Genomic DNA, 20,917 nt, shown 5'->3' with positions numbered 1-20,917 from the left:
ATATGACGAAGAGGCAAACTAGGAAGCCATGCGCCTGGCATTAGACTCACTTCCTGAAAAGAGGGGCAATGCTGTCTTGCGCCATGAGATCTATCGCCTGAGAATGACTAGATCATACAACAAAAAAGTACACAGGCGTCCACTCAAAGTAGGGGACTTTGTACTTAGAAAAATGGAAGCAGTTGGTAGGGCTAATGAGTCTGGCAAACTAACTCCCAACTGGGAAGGACCCTACCGAATCTATGAGGAAGTCAGGGACGGTACCTACCGTCTGGAAACACCAGACGGACAACCGTTGCCTCGAACTTGGAATGTAGATAATCTTAAGAAATATTTCTTTTGAATGATGTAAAGTAAAGAGCTACTTAATAAAAGTTTGCACTTACTATTCAATTTTGTACTACGAGGGGCATGCCGTCTGTACCTTTACAATCGGCTACTCTCCATTGAGTTTTTCACTCTATCTTCAGAGGGGCATGCCGTCTGTACCTTTACAGTCGGCTACTCTCCATTGAGTTTTTCACTCTATCTTCAGAGGGGCATGCCGTTTGTACCTTTACAGTCGGCTACTCTCCATTGAGTTTTTCACTCTATCTTCAGAGGGGCATGCCGTCTGCACCTTTACAGTCGGCTACTCTCCATTGAGTATTTCACTCACAATAGGGGCATGTCGTTTGGGCATATAGTCGGCTACTCTCCATAAGAAGATGGTCGACTGGTTCCAAACACATAGCCACCCCCCTAATACTTAGCTAAAAAGATTAGGGCCTGGCCGACCCTGTGCCTAACAGGCGGCTACCCTCCTTTTACTTAGCACCTACGTTCACAAAGAACTTACCAAGGCCACAGGCCGAATGATCAGACCAGGCGCCAAGCCAACTGATCAAATCTACAAAACTAATACGACCTGTCCCAACATCATAGCATGCGTCCAACGACATCCCTCCGGATGAAATTCGTCGCAGAGAGCAGCTCCCTTTTGGGTGGAACATTGTTCTATAAACTAATTACACGGCACCTATACGACTGTCCCCAAGGGCAACCACGTAGCCGTTTTTGAGACAAGGATAACGCTATCACTAACCAAACCAGTGGTAGCAGTTGACATCTGAGTCAGATGACCGCCTGTATTACTTGGGATAAATGCAGGGGGTACCTATTGAGTTAATAGTCAACAAACTGATGCAAATCACGAAGGTTCCATTAATCAAAACAATCATAATCATCCTACAAGTCCAAGTCACGGTTTTCCCAAGGAGATTATCCTTGCGAAATCTTTTGAAAATCAAGCATTGGATACCTTTGTTGCCCATGGTCCTTTTGGTGTCAATAATCACGGTTTTACTTGCTTGAATGTTCATTACACGAATTGATTGAAGCATAGGAACAACCTTGGTCATTTGGAGTGCCGTGGGTAGAAGAGAAGTTCAAGGGAAGCTTCATTACAAGAATAAATGAAGGAGGCGTGAATCAAGGGGGGGTTACAAGTGTTACCCCAACGGTTTTGCTGAATTCTTGTAGCTGTTTTCTTTGCTAATTTAAATCAGGTTAATGAAGGAAGTTAAGGGGAATGTGAAGCCTAAAAGGCTGCCTCATGAGGGCGTAATTCTAGGCTTAAGTTTAGCTTCTTTGTTTAGTTATAATAAATCAGTCTTTTGCTTCATTAGGATAGGCAATGATTGTTGGTTTCGTTTTTGCTTATAAAAGGCATGTAATTATAGTTTGTAATCAGATTTTGATCAATGAAAAAAAAGAGCTTTTGCTTGAACTTAAAAACTGATTATTTGTTTGTGAAATAACCGGTTTTTGTACCAAGTTAGACTTGAAGAGATTGAGTGGTCAAGTGAGTAATCCTTCCATACAATTTGAAATTAGTAGGTTGAGTGAGAAATCCTTGCCTTCATATCCTTGTTTGTTAAGTGAGTAATCCTTACAAACCTAAACCTTTCCATTCCTAATTACCCTCAAATAGCCACGCCACTTTCCAACCCCAAAACCCACCTAAAATCCTACAAAACCGTACCTAAACACCAACCTTCTCTCAATCTTTTGCTTAAGCTTGATCCAATAACTTGTTTAAACTAATTTCATCTATTAGTTTTTACATCATTTGGCGCGTCAGGTAGGGGGAATTTTCTGTCCAAATGGATCAAGCAAACCCAAATGAAACCCCTGATCAAAGGAGAATTAGAATGATGGAGGAAAACAAACAAAGACTCTTGGAAACCAATGAGCAATTACATGGTAATATAATGGCTCTAATGGCTCGTTTGTTGACACAAGAACAAAGGGATGAGCGTCAAAACCCTCCTAGATATGATGACAAGAGTCTAAAGGTGGATGTAGACCTTTTTGATGGTACTCTTGACCCTGAGAAGTACTTGGAGTGGGAGCAATCACTTGAGAGGTACTTTGAGTTCAAAGACGTTGAGGAAGATGAACAAAAGTACAAGATTGCTAAGGTAAAGATAGCCAAGTATGCTGAAACTTGGTTGAAAGGAGTCCAAAGAAAACGAGAAAGCAATGGGAAAACTCGTATTTCTACATGGACCAAGCTTAGGAAGAAACTTAGGGGACGATTTGTTCCTTCTAATTACAAACAATCCATGTATGTTAAATGGAGTACCTTGCAACAAGGTAGTAGTAGTGTGGAGGAGTACATAAAAGAGTTTGAAAAATTGTCCATTATTTGTGAAGTAGTGGAAAATGAGGATTTGAAACTAGGGAGGTTTATGGCTGGTCTAGATAAGGAGATCCTTGAAAAGATAGAAGTGCAACCCAATTTGACTTTTGATGAAGCTTGCAAACTTTCTATTAAGTTTGATAATCAAAAGAAAAAGAAAAAGCCTTCTAATCCATTTGAGCCAAAATACAAATGCCCTTTCAATCCACCAAAAGAAAACTCTTCTTTCCCAAATTCCACCAAAAGAAACCCAAGTTCCTTTGACCCAAGAGAAAAAGGCAAAGCTGTTGCCAAAACCGGGGACTTGAGTGACATAGTGTGTTTTAAGTGTCATGGAAGAGGACACTATAAGAGGGATTGTCCTAATACTAGAGCTTTAACCATGAGAGAGCTAAAAAATATGATGGCTCAACCTTTTAGCCTAGATGAGGAGTTAGAGGATGAAAATGTTGTTGAAAATGACCCTTTAGAATCTTATGATTCTAATGAAGAGGAGGAACAAGGTGATGATTGTTTCCCGAAAAAAACAGCCTAGTCTTGAGGAGAGCTTTACAAATGCAAGTTGAGGTTGAAAGAAACCCTTTGCAAAGAGAGAATGTCTTTTTAACCAAATGCAAGGTTAATGGAGATGTTTGTGACTTAATTGTTGATAGTGGTAGTGAAGCAAATGTTGTATCAAGTGACCTTGTGAAAAAGCTTGATTTAAAAACCACTAGACACCCTACTCCTTACAAATTAAGTTGGCTTGATAAAAGTAAGAGTACGGGAGTTAGGAGACAATGCTTAGTAAAATTTCAGATTGGTTCTTATGTTGATGAAATTTTGTGTGATGTCATCCCTATGGATGCTTGTCACATTTTGTTAGGTAGACCATGGCAAAGTGATCGAAAATCAGTCCATGATGGTCTATCCAATACTTATACTATCACCCACCAAGGCAGCAAGAAAGTGTTGCATCCCTTACCACCACAAAAAACGATTTCCCAAACAAAATTTCCACCACCACAAACACCACAAAAAGAGCCCAAAAGAAAAGAAATTTTGTTACTTTCTTTTAAAGAATTTGAAAAGTCTTTAGAGAAGGAAGATGAGGTGTTTTTGTTGTTGAGTAAGGAGGAGCATGAAGGGTTTGTTCAACAAAACCCTAGTTTGGCCGAATTAGTCAAAGCTTATGAGGATGTTTTCCCTAATGAGTTGCCTTTAGGATTACCTCCCATTCGTGGGATTGAACATCAAATTGACCTAATTCCGGGAGCACCCCTTCCTAACAAACCACCTTATAGATGTAACCCCATGGAAACCAAAGAGTTGTAAAAACAAATTGAGGAGTTGATGCAAATGGGTTATGTGAGAGAGTCTATGAGTCCTTGTGTTGTTCCTACTTTGTTAGTGCCTAAAAAAGATGGAACATGGAGGATGTGTATTGATAGTAGGGCTGTGAACAATATAACCATTAAGTATAGGTTTCCCATACCTAGGCTTGATGATATGTTGGATGAGTTGAGTGGGGCTAGAGTGTTTTCAAAAATTGATTTGAGAAGTGGGTATCACCAAATTCGTATGAGGGAGGGTGATGAGTGGAAAACAACTTTTAAAACCAAGCATGGGTTGTATGAATGGCTTGTTATGCCATTTGGTTTAACAAATGCCCCAAGTACTTTCATGAGGCTTATGAATGAGATGTTGAGACCTTTTTTGGGGAGGTTTGTAGTTGTTTACTTAGATGATATTCTCATCTATAGTACAAATGAGGAAGATCATTTGAGGCACTTGGAAGAAATCTTTAGAACTTTGAGGGAGAAAAAATTGTATGGGAAGTTGGAGAAGTGTCATTTTTTGCTAACAGAAATTGTTTTTCTTGGTTACATTGTTTCAGGTGATGGAATCAAGGTGGATCCAAGAAAAATAGAAGCCATTGCTTCGTGGCCTATCCCAAAAACCATAACACAAGTTCGTTCATTTCATGGACTAACCTCTTTCTATAAGAGGTTCATTAAGAACTTTAGTACCCTCATGGCTCCTATCACCGAGTGTACAAAAAGAGGGAACTTTCAATGGACTTCTCAAGCCCAAGAGGCGTTTGAACTAGTGAAAAAAAAAATGTGTGAGGCACCTGTTTTAGCCTTACCTGATTTTATGAAACCTTTTGAAGTTGAGTGTGATGCAAGTGGGAAGGGAATAGGGGCTGTCCTAATCCAAGAAAAAAAACCCATTGCCTACTTTAGTGAGAAATTGAGCCAAGGAAAATTGAACTATTCCACTTATGACAAAGAATTTTATGCCATGGTTCGAGCCTTAGACCATTGGTCACATTATTTGAGACCAAAACCATTCATTTTGCATTCTGATCATGAATCTTTGAGGTTCATACATGGCCAAAAAAAATTGAATGCTAGGCATGCTAAGTGGGTAGAATTCCTTCAATCCTTCAATTTTGCTACGAAGTATAAACAAGGAAAAGCCAACATTGTGGCTGATGCTTTGTCAAGGAGGCATACCCTACTTGGAATCATGGAAGCTAAGGTCCTTGGTTTTGAGATCATGAAGGAATCTTACAAGGATGATCTTGAACTTATGGAGATCATTGAGGCGTGCAAGCATGGGGTTAATGGTCAATTCGTGATGGTGGATGGTTTTCTTTTCAAAGGAAACAAACTTTGTGTTCCTAAAGGGGCAATTCGAGACTTATTGATAAGGGAAGCTCATGGAGGAGGCCTTGCTGGTCATATGGGTATTCAAAAGACCCTAGAGATCTTGCAAAGTCACTTTTATTGGCCTAAGATGCTAGCTAACGTGCACCAAATCCTAGCTAGATGTTCTACTTGTCAAAGGGCTAAAATGACCTTTCATAGAGGTGAATACAAGCCTTTTCCAATTCCTGAAAGACCTTGGGAGGATTTGAGTATGGATTTCATCATGGCCTTGCCTAGAACAGCTCGTGGAAAAGACTCAATCATGGTAGTTGTTGATCGGTTTTCAAAGATGGCCCATTTCATTTCTTGTAAAAAAGTGGATGATGCTTATAATGTGGCTCAACTTTTTTTCAAGGAGGTGTCTAGGTTACATGGTTTGCCTAGAACCATTGTTTCAGATCGTGACACTAAGTTTGTGAGCCATTTTTGGAAGTCTTTATGGAGACTCGTGGGGACTAAGTTGCTTTTTTCCAATAGTCATCATCCACAAACGGATGTTTAAACTGAAGTGGTGAATAGAGTCCTTGGAACCTTGCTTCGTGCCTTAGTGAACAAAGGAGGGAAAAATTGGGACCTAAAGCTAGCTCATGCTGAATTTGCTTACAATAGAACTCCAAGCAAAACCACGAAATACTCACCGTTCGAAATTGTTTATGGGGTGAATCCTTATGTGCCCATTGATTACATTGCCCTTCCTAAGGACAAATTTGTGCATGGGACAGCCAAGGAACATATTGAGTTCATGATTGATGTTCATAAGGAAGTTCGAAAGAATATTGAAAAGGCAAATGAGTCCTACAAAAAGCAAGCAAACAAGTACTTGAGCAACGTGAAGAAGTTCGAAGTGGGTGACCTTGTTTGGATTTTTCTTCGAAAAGAAAGGTTTCCTAAGCAAAGGAAACACAAATTGATGCCTAGGGCAGAAGGACCTTTTCAAATCATGGAGAGAATCAATGACAATGCCTACAAGGTTGATCTTGGTAGGCAATTTGGAGTCTCATCAACTTTCAATGTTGGTGACTTAGCCCCATATTTAGAGGATGACGAGTTGAGGACAACTCCTTTCGAGGAAGGGGAGGATGATGCAAATCACGAAGGTTCCATTAATCAAAACAATCAAAATCATCCTACAAGTCCAAGTCACGGTTTTCCCAAGGAGATTATCCTTGCAAAATCTTTTGAAAATCAAGCATTGGATACCTTTGCTGCCCATGGTCCTTTTGGTGTCAATAATCACGGTTTTACTTGCTTGAATGTTCATTACACGAATTGATTGAAGCATAGGAACAACCTTGGTCATTTGGAGTGCCGTGGGTAGAAGAGAAGTTCAAGGGGAAGCTTCATTACAAGAATAAATGAAGGAGGCGTGAATCAAGGGGGGGTTACAAGTGTTACCCCAACGGTTTTGCTGAATTCTTGTAGCTGTTTTCTTTGCTAATTTAAATCAGGTTAATGAAGGAAGTTAAGGGGAATGTGAAGCCTAAAAGGCTGCCTCATGTGGGCGTAATTCTAGGCTTAAGTTTAGCTTCTTTGTCTAGTTATAATAAATCAGTCTTTTGCTTCATTAGGATAGGCAATGATTGTTGGTTTCGTTTTTGCTTATAAAAGGCATGTAATTATAGTTTGTAATCAGATTTTGATCAATGAAAAAAAGAGCTTTTGCTTGAACTTAAAAACTGATTATTTGTTTGTGAAATAACCGGTTTTTGTACCAAGTTAGACTTGAAGAGATTGAGTGGTCAAGTGAGTAATCCTTCCATACAATTTGAACTTAGTAGGTTGAGTGAGAAATCCTTGCCTTCATATCCTTGTTTGTTAAGTGAGTAATCCTTACAAACCTAAACCTTTCCATTCCTAATTTCCCTCAAATAGCCACGCCACTTTCCAACCCCAAAACCCACCTAAAATCCTACAAAACCGTACCTAAACACCAACCTTCTCTCAATCTTTTGCTTAAGCTTGATCCATTAACTTGTTTAAACTAATTTCATCTATTAGTTTTTACATCACAAACATTGGCGAATCAAGGGGTCTAGCCGACCTACGCCGCCTGGTACCTCTACTTCTCAAGCAAAAGTGACGGCGACTGAGTAACTCCAACGTTAACTCATAGTCACTCCCTCAAACTTAGTATGGATCCTAAAAGGTATGAGTCGTCCGCCTGTTTTTAACAAACAGGGGCTCTCAACCACTACTCTTGCTAGGTTAACAAATTATGAGTTAAAAGCCAACAAACATTGGCAATAACGGGAAACAACCGGTACCCGCCGCTTGTTATCTCTACTACTCAGTTCCTTGGCGACTAGGTAATACTCTATTTACTTGGTCAGACCACTTTCCTACTTGGTTAAATTTACAAATGACAGGACCGCCTGCCTAAAAAGGATCCAGACAAAATAGTTCAAATACTGATTGGATAAATGGCCGACTGATCGTCTATCATGACAACCAGTCGTCCAGGGGCATAGGCGGCGTACTAACTATCCGTACCTGTCTGCAACGTTCGGCCATGTAAAACAGTCGGTCTAGTGAACAATTGGATATTAGATATGGAATACTTAGACAAATTTAAAGCAAAACAAAAATTCATTAAAAATAAGCCGGTCATTAAAGACCAGCAAAATATTCAAAGCCCCGGCCCCCTGGCCGGGTAAATACAAAGCAAACGGCACGCAGGCCGTGGAAAGAATACATAAAGCTTAAGAAGGGGGCAGTTCAGTATTAGCAGCTGCCGCCTGGTCAGCACTCTTCTTGCTGGACTCGGCTTCAGCTCAATCCTTTTTTGATGCCTTACCCCCAAGCGGCACAAGCGCCACTACCGGTTCCTCCTCCTCCAACGCTTCCCCCAACGCCTCTTCTTCAGCAGCCGCCAGGATCTCTTGATTATATGTATCCGAACACTGGCGGTACGTTCTTTCCCAAGAGGCAAAGTCGGCACTGGGGAAGAGGCGGCCCCAGGTCATGCGCTGGATTTGAGCGGAGTCTTCCATCATCTCCCGGACCAGCTCTTTCTTCTCTTGCTCGGCCTTTTCCGAGAGCTCTTGGGTAAGACTCTTCTCCTGGGTCACCAGGCGTTCCTTTACGCTGGCCAAGGATTTCTCCATGGCTTCGTAAGAGTACATTTTCAGGCGAAGAGGTTTCAGCTCGGCCTTGAGATTTGTGATGGTCGCCTCCAGCTCGTCATTCTTCTTCTGGGCCGCCTCTAACTGCGCCCGAACAGCGGCGGTAGCCTGCGCCTGATAATAAAGAATATCAATGGTCAGTACTTCATTTTGGGCAATTTGAAACATTGCCTTATCACAGTCAGAGGCGGCTATAGCTTTTGCAGCCTTTACCTCTTTGTTCTTCCGATCAAGCGGCTTGCGAAGGCCGTTAACTCGGAGCAGGGCCTAAGTACAAAAAAACAGGCGTCAGTTTCCAAACAAAAAAGAAAACAGGCGTCCAGAAATTCAAATACTCAAAAATATGCTAAGTATACCTCAGCAAGGACCCCTGCAATCCCGTCAAGGTCAAGGGTGCCGACACCCCTGACCGCCTCCCTTTCAGCTGGAGGAACTGCCCTGATCATAGACTTGGCCATCTCTACCAAGTCAGGCTCCTGGGGGCCGGCTGCATCAAGCATAAACAAACAAATTAGACTTAGTAACAAAGGGAGCAAGTCTAAAATTTACAAGGACAACTTCATACCTCTAGGCGGCCCAGTTGGAGTTTTAGAAGAAGTGGCCGGCTGTTTCTCAGCCGCCACCTGTTTCCTGGCAGAACCAGGAGAGCTCCCAACAGTCGTCTTCCGAGCCTTGGGGTCCGGCTGTTGGGAAGATGAAGCTCTTGGAGCACCCGTCTAAAAAAGAAGAAAAAAGTCAGTATATGCATAAACACTCCAAAAAGAGGGTGAAAGGTTCGGAGCTCACCAAGGGTGCCCCCTTCTTGGGGGAGTCGGTTGAAGCTTGTTGCATAATAGAGGCCCGCAACATGGCCGCCGCAGTCTTGGAGGCGGTGATTTTGCTCATGGCGTCAGCTGCAAAAACAAACAGCAAAGTTAATAAAAGATAAACAACAAATGTATAAAATAACAGAGTATTCGACAGGCCGACTACCTCTTGAGCACCGACTGCTGAGGCCGCAGGCGGCCAAAAAGTACTCGTCATAGAGCCACTTGAAGCTCGGGACGCAGTGCAGGGGTACTTGCTCTCGTACCCCTGAAGTAGAGTCGACCCTCGACTCTACTTTAAAGAGTCCTTTATCAAGGATCTCTTTCTTAGCCTTGGGGGGAACAGGCGGCATGCTGCGGCCGCCTGCAAGAAGGGGCGGATTCCTGTTCCACCTATTGAAGCGCTTGTTCTGCTCAATGTCAGAACTCTCAATGATGAGGAAGGTGCTCCGCCAGTCCTTCCACTTGTTTGCTTTACCTCTTGTCATGAGGTAGCCCCTGTGGCTTGTCAATTGATACCAGCCGGTACCGCCTGTCTTAGGGGTCCGGCTGAGATAGTTCATATGGGCGAAAGTCTCGAAGCTCGGCTCCACCCCGTGCAGTTCGCACCCGGCCACATAGCCGAGTACGTTGACCCAGGAGTTTGGGGCTAACTGCCATAACCCAACCTCATACCCATCCAAAATCCGCTGAACAGCCGGATGTAATGGGAAGCGAAGCCCTGCCTTGATGGCCGCCTCGTAGCAGCCAAAGCAGGCGCTTTCATAACTGGAACCAGCCGGCCAGACGATTGTGTCTTCTGGATCCGGCACAAACACTAGAAAGTCGGGGCCCATGGTGTGGTTTGCAATAAAGCTCTCCACTTTCTCTTGCATGGCTGTGATTCGGCCCCGAGGTACCGTGCAGTAGTAGGGGGTATTTAGCTCTCGGTAAGAGGCGGATGGTTCCGCCCAATTGTCCCCCTTCTCAACTGCGTGAGAAAGTCTCGCCTCTTGCAGGTGGTTGTTTTTCTCTTCTGTACCCAAAGAACCATGGCCAGAAGAGCTTGACTCGGAATCGTCCTCCGACGAGTCTGAAGAGGACGACTCCTCCCCTCTCCCGGAGGGGCCCGCCTCCTCTCTTTGAAAAGGAGCAGATTTGTTAACTGTTAAATGGGAAGGGGTCACTATGACTCCCCCCATAGAATTGCCGGCATCCAGGCCGCCTTGTTTCACTTCCACATCTGGCGCCTGGTCAGATGTTTCACTAAGCGGCACCCTGTGGGAGGAGCCGTCTGAATTTGAGATCCTAGCTGTCTTTTTCGTTCTGGCCATCCTGCTCTGCATTGACACAAATACAGTCGGACTTTGTATAAAGGGCAAAGATGGGTCCGGAAAAGGGCAGGCGGCACTCCTAGTCCTAGATTCAGCCGTCCCCGGTGACCGGCTGATCACTAACCTAGGTCGTGTTGTGTGCTTCCGTGGTGCCATTTCAGAAAATAAAAAGAAAATTAAGAGTAAGAGAACTGAGTTACCTGAACGAGTGACGGTTGATGAAGTTCTGGAAATCCGGTGCAGTCGGCTTGTCAGAACAGGCGGTAGGCAGAAAAGGTCCAAAATGTCAGAGCAAGTTCAGGGGTCCGAATGTTCTCAAAAAGTTCTCAAAGTGTGAAAATGACTCAAGACAACTCTCCCTTATATAGGCGAAGTGAGAAGGCGAAGGGTCACTTTCAGAATTCAAAATTTGGGCGGGAAAATCTCTCGTCCTTTCACCGACTGACACCTGTAGCAGGCCGTCGCCTGTTACAGTGTGACACCTGTCACAGGTAACACGTGACCAATCACGTGCCACCTGTGAGGGGCAAATGATTAGGGGATTTTGCTCCCACCAATCGGAATGCGCCACGTGGACCAATCAGGTCCTGCCAAGTGTCCCCTAGTTGGAACAGTCAGGGCTTCCCACGTGGCACGCGCTTATTCGTCCACCTTGGACCTGTTATGTCAAGACATGTGGCATACTCCATGCCTAATGGAGAAACCGGCCACCCAGGCCCAACTTCCGAGGGAAGCCCAATGGGCCCTAGGTTTACCTAAACCTAAGATGGGCACGTTTCCCAAGGTTATAAATACCTCCCTTAATCCTCATTAAGGGGAATGACAAAAAAGAGAACAGAAACATTACGGAAAAAACACATTAATTACACACAGTAATAACCGGCTGATCTCGCTAACAAAGCAGATTACCTACATTAAACACTCTCACCTAGAGAGACCAAATCACTTTAATTTCCGCATTAATTACTCCTTAATCAGGTACTAACTTGACCGTTGGAGGCGGAGCTCACAGGAGTCTCCATTATTTTGCAGGTACAGGCGTCCGGTTCCAGTCTCGGAATTGTAACTCTCCCGCAGGACATCAGAAAACCCCGTAACATCTATGGTGTTTGATAATGGCCCCCAGTTTGAGACCCCACATCTCAAGACTTGGTTGGGAGATCAGGGTATCTCAAACTGTTTTGCATCAGTCAGCCGACCCCAAACAAAAGGCCAGGTTGAAACCTTCAACAAACTCATCTCAGACGGCAAAAAAAAGAAAATTGAAAGAGCCGGTGGTTTATGGGCAGAAGAGTTAATTCATGTCCATGGGCCATCTGGACTACTGCTAAAGGGGCAATCGGAGAAACCCCATTTCTTATGGTATACGGTGCTGAAGTTCTCTTGCCCATTGAGCACTATGAGACGACTCTCAGAGTTATGCTCTATGATGAAGAGGCAAATTGGGAGGCCATGCGGCTGGCATTGGACTCCCTCCCGGAACACAGGGGCAACGCTGCCCTGCGCCATGAGATATACCGTCTGAGAATTACCAGAGCTTATAACAAGAAAGTGCACAAGCGCCGTCTGAAAGTGGATGACTTTGTGTTACGAAAAATGGAGGCAACCGGTAGGGCCAATGAGGCTGGGAAGCTAACCCCTAACTGGGAAGGCCCCTATCGGATTTATGAAGAAGTCAGGAACGGCACCTACCGTCTGGAAACTCCAAATGGTCGCCGCTTGCCTAGAACTTGGAATGTAGATAATCTGAAAAAGTACTACTTCTAAGAATGTATATTTTTTGTAAACAGTAAGTCAATTAATGAAAATTCAGACTTTGTTTGCAGATTCATTTTGCCATTATTATTGTTCGTCCGCCTGGGCAATGCTCAAACGGACCCTGAGTTTAACTAACTAAGTTTGATACTTAGTTTAGTTGAACATTATAATTGCTAGTCCGCCTGGGTAAAACTCAAACGGACTCTCTGTTTGAATCGCTAAGTTTGATAGTGTAATTTAACAATTGTTAGTCCGCCTGAGTAAAGCTCAGGCGGACTCTCTGTTTAAAGTAATAACATTTGATATTTGGTGTAAATTATCAATTGCTTATCCATTTAGGTAATACTCAGACGGATGATTCGTTCAACCAACTAAAACTTGGCACAAAAACGCCTAGTGGCTATACAACCGGTCTCAAACAAGACCAAAGGCCAATACGGCCGGATGGTTGCTTATTTTACAAAACCGCCTGTCCCAACATGGACAAAGGCGTCCAGCGACACCCCTCCAGGTGCAATCGTCGCAGAGAACAGACTATTCGTCGGCTCTATGTACAAACGCAGACGGTGAAAATTGAAAGACCAAATTGGTCAGCTCATAGTCGTCTAACAAGAATAATCTAAAGAACGATTAAGTTACCGAAGACCGGATGCCCTGAGGCATCAGTCGGTCATCGGCTGAAGTTCTTACTTAGGTTATTCATTCCAAAGTTGCACTCACTCCCCCTATTGGGGCAAAAGATTGTGTAATGGCTACGCGTCAACCCCAGACGGAATACAACCGCCTGGGCAAGAAGCTTAAAGCTCCAGTCCTAATGGCCGGCTGTGCACTTGGTTTGGGGCAATCACCATTGTGATTGATTGGCCTAAAAACATTCCATACTTCTCCTAGTATCAAGTGTTTTCAAGCCAATCAATCAATTTGAAATAAAACCAACCACACAGCCGCCCAGGGGCAAGAGCACCCGGATTGCAAACTGTTGCATGCTTTTTTAAGTTAGGCAAAACATTAAAGAATTGCAAGCATACGTAAAAAATTTCAGCAAAACATTAAAGAATTGCAAGCATACGCAAAAAATTTCAAATTAAAAAACTCAAACACAAACAGGTATAAACCACCGACTGAGTCGGAATACTTCATTAATATTAAAAATGGCTCAAAGGCCATAAGCTGTGTTAACCGGAGTTACATCCGGTGAGGAAACAAGAAATAAATTGTTAACCCAACCCCATGGTTGGTAAAAAAACAACAAAATACGGCTTACAAGCCGGTAAAGAAACAACAAAGGCATACTGCCGCGGAAAGTGTGGAGGCCCGCCTAAGGCTGAGGTGGCTGATGCTGCCGTGGCTGAGTTTGGTTGGTTTGGCCCTCGTTATGCTCATCCGCCGGCTCCTCAGTATCAGAGACATCATATCCCTGCTCAGCAGCCCAATCCTTGAAGCGAGGCGGGGGGAGCATCACCCAGTAGATGGGCATCATACACCTTAGTGGCGTAATCATACCTCAGCTTATAGACCTCAAAGTCTATTTCTGGGTAAAGGAGGCTCCAGGTGATCTTCAGCCGGGCCAAGTTGTCCCGCTCATTCTCCTCTGTCAGCCGTTTGTGCTCTTGGGCCAGCTCGTCCGACTGCTTGTTGCGCAGATTGATAAGCTCAACCTTTAGGCGGTTAACGTCTGTTCGGAGTAGGGCATCCTTGTCAGCATCTTCTAATGCCTTGAGATCTGATTTGGCATCTTTTAGCTGCTTATCAAGGTCATCAGCCTGGCTGTTAGCTTCGTCATTTGCAGCCGTCAAACTCCGGATCAGCTCCTCCTGTTTCAACTTTACTGCTTTAATCTTTAAATTACACATATAATCAGAATATTCAGCAGAGTTGAGGTTTTCAAGGGCCCTCCGTTTGGCGTCATTTACCTCTTCCTGTTTCCACCTGAAGGGGCCCCGGAGGCCGTCCACTCTCAGCATCACCTGAGACAATAACAGCCGGTTTATGAGTTACTTTGCAGAATTGAAGATTAAAGATATCAAGGTTGAGGGGTTTATTACCTTAGCCAGTGGACCCATTATCCGGTCGAAGTCCACGACCTGCAGATCAGGTATGGAGTTCTTCACAGACCGGGTGAGGGTCCTCACCATCCGTCTTGCATAACCCGCAAGATACGGCTCGTCAAAAGTCAGATCTGCATCAAAAGTAATACTCTGTGAGATAGAGGCAGCGTATTCGTCATTCATCCGTTGCCGGTTGCTGACCGACCCTTTAGAGGGATCAACCTTGGTCTTGACTCTCATAAAATCAAGTGGCCAAGGTATTTTAATCTGTCCCTTACCTTAGGCTTCCGGATGGTACTCCGGCTTCTGCTCTTCCCCAGGCGTTGCCGCACCGCCTGCATCATTAGGTGGCTTGCCACCTTTCGATGCCGTAGAGACATCCGGCGCTTTCTGCTGCGAGCGTTCCGAGCTTTCGCTCAGAATTTTCATTGCAGCAGGCGATTTGCCCTCGGTCGTTGGACGATCGGATTGGGCGGATGATTGTTTCTGGGAAGGAGGTGGGTCCTTCCTGGCGGCTTTCGTAGCCGGAGTTTTCTCCAAATCGCCTCCTTGCCTTTTGAGCAACTTAGAGAAGGATCGTGGAATCTTCTTGTTGGACTCCTGAAAAATAAACAAAGGGTGAGTATACCCAACCGGCAAAAGGAAATATGCAAACACATAAAGTCAGGCGGGTTTACCCCGCCTTTCTTGGAGTCTTTTGCCTCGACGGCTGCCTTCTTGGCAAGTGCCGCCTCTTTGCGCAGCAGCGCCGCAGACTTAGTCGGTGTCTTCGCCTGGTCTACCATTCTCAAGGCTTCGTCTGCAAGAACAAGAATTTATGGTTAGAAGAAATTATGGCAAGTGTGCAATTAAAGTAAAATAACAATCATTCCGGTGAGAAATATTCTACCCCTGGGAAACATGGTACTCAGCCCGCAGGCGGACAAGAAGCACTCGTCCTTGAAGAAGTCCGGATGGGGAATCCAGTTCTTGGGTACTATGATGTGAGTCCCATCCCCCATGGGCTCAGTTGTTGTTTCAAAAAATCCTGGCTCCATTATTTGCTCCCGGGCCTTAGTAGAAAGCGCAGGGAAAGGGCATTTACGTCCAAGAAGGGCCGGCTCGGTATTGTACCGGCGCAGTGTCCGGTTGTGTCTTAGGGTGGGGGAAGAAACCAAATAAAACTTGTCCTTCCACCCAGACCATTTGGACACTTTGTCCAAAGTCATCTAGTATTGGGGCAAGGTAGTCAAAGTATACCATGCCCCATGGCCGCCTGGAGCCTTTCTCAAGTAGTGCATATGAGCGAAAGCGGAAAAACTGGGGTTTATATTTTGAAGCTCGCAGGCGGCAATGTAACTAAGAATATTCACCCACGAGTTGGGGGTGAGCTGCCAAACCCCTAGATCGTACCCCTTAAGGATTTTCCTAATCCCGGGGTGGAGGGGGAACCGGAGGCCGGCTTCGATAACCGCCTCGTAGCAGATGAAGTAGTCATCTGCATGATCGATATCGTCGCCCCAGGCCATTACAGCGTCAGCCGGGGGAACGATAATCTCCAAACCCCTTCCAAAGGGGTGCTTTTCCTTGAAGGCCCTGAAACCGCTGTTGAGGAGGGCGATGTTACCCGGCAGCATCCGGGTCCTTTTTGGGTTGGGGTTGTCGGCGACCTTAGGCGGCTGCTGATAGTCAGCCGCAAAATTGTCTTGGTCAGAGCCGGAAGATTCGGCCTTTGACCCTTCGCCAACCTCAGCGTTGCCGTCTTCATTAGAGGAGGCGGTACCCTCGTCGCCTACCTCAGGTGCCCCGGAGCTCCCGGAAGTAGAGAGAGCCTCTTCGTCAGATCCGCTCTCCTCCCAATCCCTCTGTTCCCCGTTTGGGAAAACCTCATCGGCTGGCACTCTCATAGTGCGCTGGCTCTTAGACCGCCTGGTCGTTTGTTTCGTTCTAGCCATTGTGTCCTGCACAGACACAGAGATGGAGGAATTCGGAGATGAGCATATTGGTTCCGACAGTCCAGAAGAGGCACCCCCTGTTCTAGACTCAACCGTTCCGGGGGATCGGCTGAGTGTCCTAGGCAGTGCCGAGTGAGTGGATTGGGAACTCATTTATATTCTCTAAAAAGCTAGGTATACAGGCGGAGAAAAAATGGTATACAAATTGAAAGGGAGGAAAGCTAAAATGGTACAGGCGGTTACCTCGCTTTTTCTCTGAAAAAACTGATAACCGCTACAGCCGGTAAACCGAGTGTTGAACTGCTCGCACTCGGAAGTTTGAACTTGTTGTGACGCAGACGAAACCAGAGAACTTCTCTCTAGAATCTCTCTTTTTCTCTCTCTAGAAAGTCAAATGTGAACGTAAGGTGAGAAAAAGGGGGAGGTAACTTTCTATTTATAGAAAGTGAAAACGGGGGGAAATCTTTGATTTGAAATTCAAAAATATTGAAGGTGATTTCTAGATAGTAAAGTGGTATACCCAATCAAACATCACTTTAAAACCTTCCCTTTAGTTAAAATTAAAGGCTTATATGTAGTTCTTTAAATTTTCTTCATAAAAACCTTAAAATACACTCTTATACATGAAATTACAACAAGTTTAAAGTTTAATAAAAATATGAAAATTATTTTAAAACCCCTAATAATCTCCCTTTTTAATGGGTGATTAAACCCTCTTTATAAAACATCAAAAATAATAATTAGAAACTATTTCCAGCACATAAAACTTTAATAAAAACATATATTTATGCTTAATTAACTTTAAACATAATTAATCTTATTAATCAAACTCAAGGATAATTTTAATAAGTATAAAAAAACTTCAATAAAATAAAAAACTGTCCGGAAATCATATTTAAAGGCTAAATTTGGCCACGAGAGAGTAGTGCTCACTACAAAAGTAGTGAGTCTTTCTTAAAACGTTGTTTCTACACGGAAAACACTACTTTTTCATCAAAATAGGATGAGTTCAGAACCTGATCGGGATTAATATTAACGAACGAAAATCTAAAAATTAAAACACGAATTTATGTGTTCAAAACAATCTGGAATTAAGTTAAACTAATAATTAGTTATAATCACCAAAATTTCAAAACATCATTACTATAAAAGCCCTAAATCAATTGTTCATAAAAACCCTAAAATCATGATTTTCAATAATTAAAAACCCTAGGTTATAAAATTTACAAAATCTGAAAATTATGACATTTATAAAATCTAAAATTATAAAGTTTAATCATCAAAATAAAATTTGATACTAATTAAATTAATTTCAAACAATAAAATCAAAACCCATAAATCAATAATTATAATTATACAAACTAATAAAACAAAGGAGAAAATAAGACTAACCTTTTTGTGTGGGAAAATTTTGGGGATTAATGGAGTATTTATAGGGGAGAATGTTGTAGGGTAAGTAGAAATATTGGGCCTCATATAAATAATGGGTCAATTAAGTAAACAAATGGGATGGTCTTGTTTGATTGGACATAAATTATAGAATAAAGGTGCATAAAATAATTTGTTGAAATAATTTTCGACCCATATTAATAATTTGAAACTTTTGAAAATAAATTTCTTAAAATAACAAATAAATATTATAAATAAAATAAAATTTCATTTATAAATATTTAAAAATACGGGGGATTACAATCTACCCCTCTTAAAAGAAGTTTCGCCCTCTAAACTTAACCCAAAAGCCATAAATTTTCCAAAACCATTCAAACTTTTATGTTTTATATTGCTGTAAATTGATTGATCCTCAACATGTATACTCAACAAATTTAACTTTATACTTTATAAACTCGTACTTGGCAAAAGTTTACACACTTTAATTGCATGTAAATACAATAATAGTGCATATTAATAAGCAAAATCATGAAAACTCAAGCAATAAATAGCATAATTGAGGTAAAAAGCGCGAAATTATGTCGCATTACCCCCTTAAAAGAAAAGAGTTACGCCCCCGTAACTCACCTCAATAATAACATCACCAAGCATTTCATTATAATTTCGTAGGTCGTAGTTCTCCTCTCAATCATCTCCCAAACCTCTACGAAACACTCGTAATTTAACTCAAGTATTCACACTTTAATACTTATTAACTAGCTCACCAGTGCTCTTTTGATTTCCCAATTAAACTTACTCAATTCCTTCAGATCATAAGCTTATTCTCAAAAATTCCCAAGTAATAAAATAATTTGTTCAAATAATTTCGACCCAGATTAATAATTTGAAACTTTTGAAATTAAATTTCTGAAAATAACAAATAAATATTATAAATAAAATAAAATTTTATTTATAAAATATTTAAAAATACGGGGGATTACACCCAGCGTCTGGCGACAGAGCCAATTCTTGGCGCCAGCAGAATTTCCGTGGCGACAGAGATCGAAGCCTCACACAGCAAATTTGGATTCCTTGGTACGCTAGTTAGCCCCTGTAAGCAATTTGACATGATTAATTAGACGGTTTGATTACAACCGCAAATAAGTGATCGACTTGACGAAAGATCGTCTCACTTAGCTTAAAGCGCCTAAATATTGGCTCATCACAAAGGCACCAACATACTGGTTCAGAAGCACCAACGTAATGGTTCATAGCACCGACATACTGGTTTATAAGCAGTAGAAGCGTCGACGCACTAGCTAAAGCAAAGTTCAAGCGAGCTTTACAGATCGACAAGCGCTGGTCTTCGGTGATTTTCTTCGGAATATTATCGCAACAACTGAGGATGACTTCAAGTAAAGTTATTTTCGACAGCGTTCGCTAAGATTGTGGAAGTTGTCACGCAAGATTTGAGAAGATAGCACGAGATGGGCAGTCTTTGACGACATTAGCTAAGATTGTGGAAGTTGTCACCAAAGATTTGAGAAGATAGCATGAGATGGGCGGTTTTCGACGGCATTCGCTAAGATTGTGGAGGTTGTCACCAAGATTTGAGAAGATAGCACGAGATGGGCGGTCTTCGACGACATTCGCTAAGATTGTGGAGGTTGTCACCAAGATTTGAGAAGATAGCACGAGATGGGCGGTCTTCGACGATATTCGCAAAGATTGTGGAGGTTGTCACCGAGATTTGAGAAGATAGCACGAGATGGGCGGTCTTCGACGACATTCGCTAAGATTGTGGAGGTTGTCACCGAGATTTGAGAAGGACGATTTGTGATGAGGCGGACTTTGGCGACATTTGCTATGATTTGGAAGGTTGTCACTATGATTCAAGAAAAAGAAGCTCTTTGTTCAGAGACGCGTGAACATATCCAAAAAATCTCAATTGTTCGGAGACGAGTGAACATCAAAACATCAAGATGGCGTTCCGTTAGATTATGGAAAGTTGTCACAACAGCAATGCAACAGCAACAAATCGGTTACCTTCAGAGACGTGTGCTCGACGGTGCAAGATACGCGTTTCTTAACTCTTTTATCTGTTTAACTAATGCTACTTTGCAGGTATCGGCGTTACAAGAGTGATTTAGGATCGCAGAACGTTTTGAATCATTCTCTATCCCTATCGATATTTTGACTTTCGTTTTCGAAACTCACGTTTCTCCAAACTCAGTCAAAGTGGGGGCTTCTGTAAACACCCAAATGTGTCTCCCCAAAACCAAACCCAGTGATGAATACCTTTCATGTCATTTGATTATCGAACAAAGCAAAATTGTGAAAAGTCTAGTGATGAGGATGTTTTTATTAAAATATCTTTTCTTTCTGTTTTTTAAAATATTTCTTTTCTTACCCTATTTTTGAAAAACGTGCATTCCAATTTAGTTTGGTCCATGATATGGGTCCAATAATGGTGTAGTTGGATGGGGCTTGAAAAGACCTTTCCAACGATATATTATAAGCCCAGTTCCGATGAATAATGTGGAAGTTATAGCCAAAATACTAAACTGGGCTCGGACCGGATCTTACCTACGTCCCAATAATCATGTAGAGGGTCCAAAGGTTTAATCCTATTCCTACACTAATTATGATTAATTAGAAGCTTCTATAAGTTTTTAAAAGATCTTAATTATCCTTTTTGAAAAGATAAGATTAAAAAATTTGAGTTAAATAAAAACTTTCCTTTTTTAAAACTTTCCTTTTTCTTAAATCCTAATTCTATTCGAATTTAAAGATGTTCAAAGAAAGTCATATATTATTTTTGTGCCTCATAATCTTTATCCAAATATTATATGGTTGGATAGATCATGAAATTATCTTTCCAATGATATATTATAATTTTAATTCCGAGCTATAACAAAAAGATATGAATGAGATACAAAACTCTATCCAAAACTAACACCGTCCCACTATTTCGGCCATATATTTTTATCTTCAAAAGATTTTAATCTTATTCTAATTGGGTTGGAAATTAGACTTTAAGAGCTTTCCAAGACATATCATATTCCTTATTTGGACTTCTGGATCAAAAGATATGATAAAAACAAAATCCGCAAAAACTGTTGTCCATCGAGTTTTATTTCGATTCGAATTCGGATTCTTTTCTTATTCTTCGACCCTCTTTTTTCTCTATAA

The sequence above is a fragment of the Chenopodium quinoa genome, unplaced genomic scaffold (genome assembly GCF_001683475.1).
Source record: "Chenopodium quinoa cultivar QQ74 unplaced genomic scaffold, ASM168347v1, whole genome shotgun sequence".
Lineage (NCBI taxonomy): Eukaryota > Viridiplantae > Streptophyta > Magnoliopsida > Caryophyllales > Amaranthaceae > Chenopodium > Chenopodium quinoa.
This window is presented reverse-complemented; position numbering follows the sequence as displayed.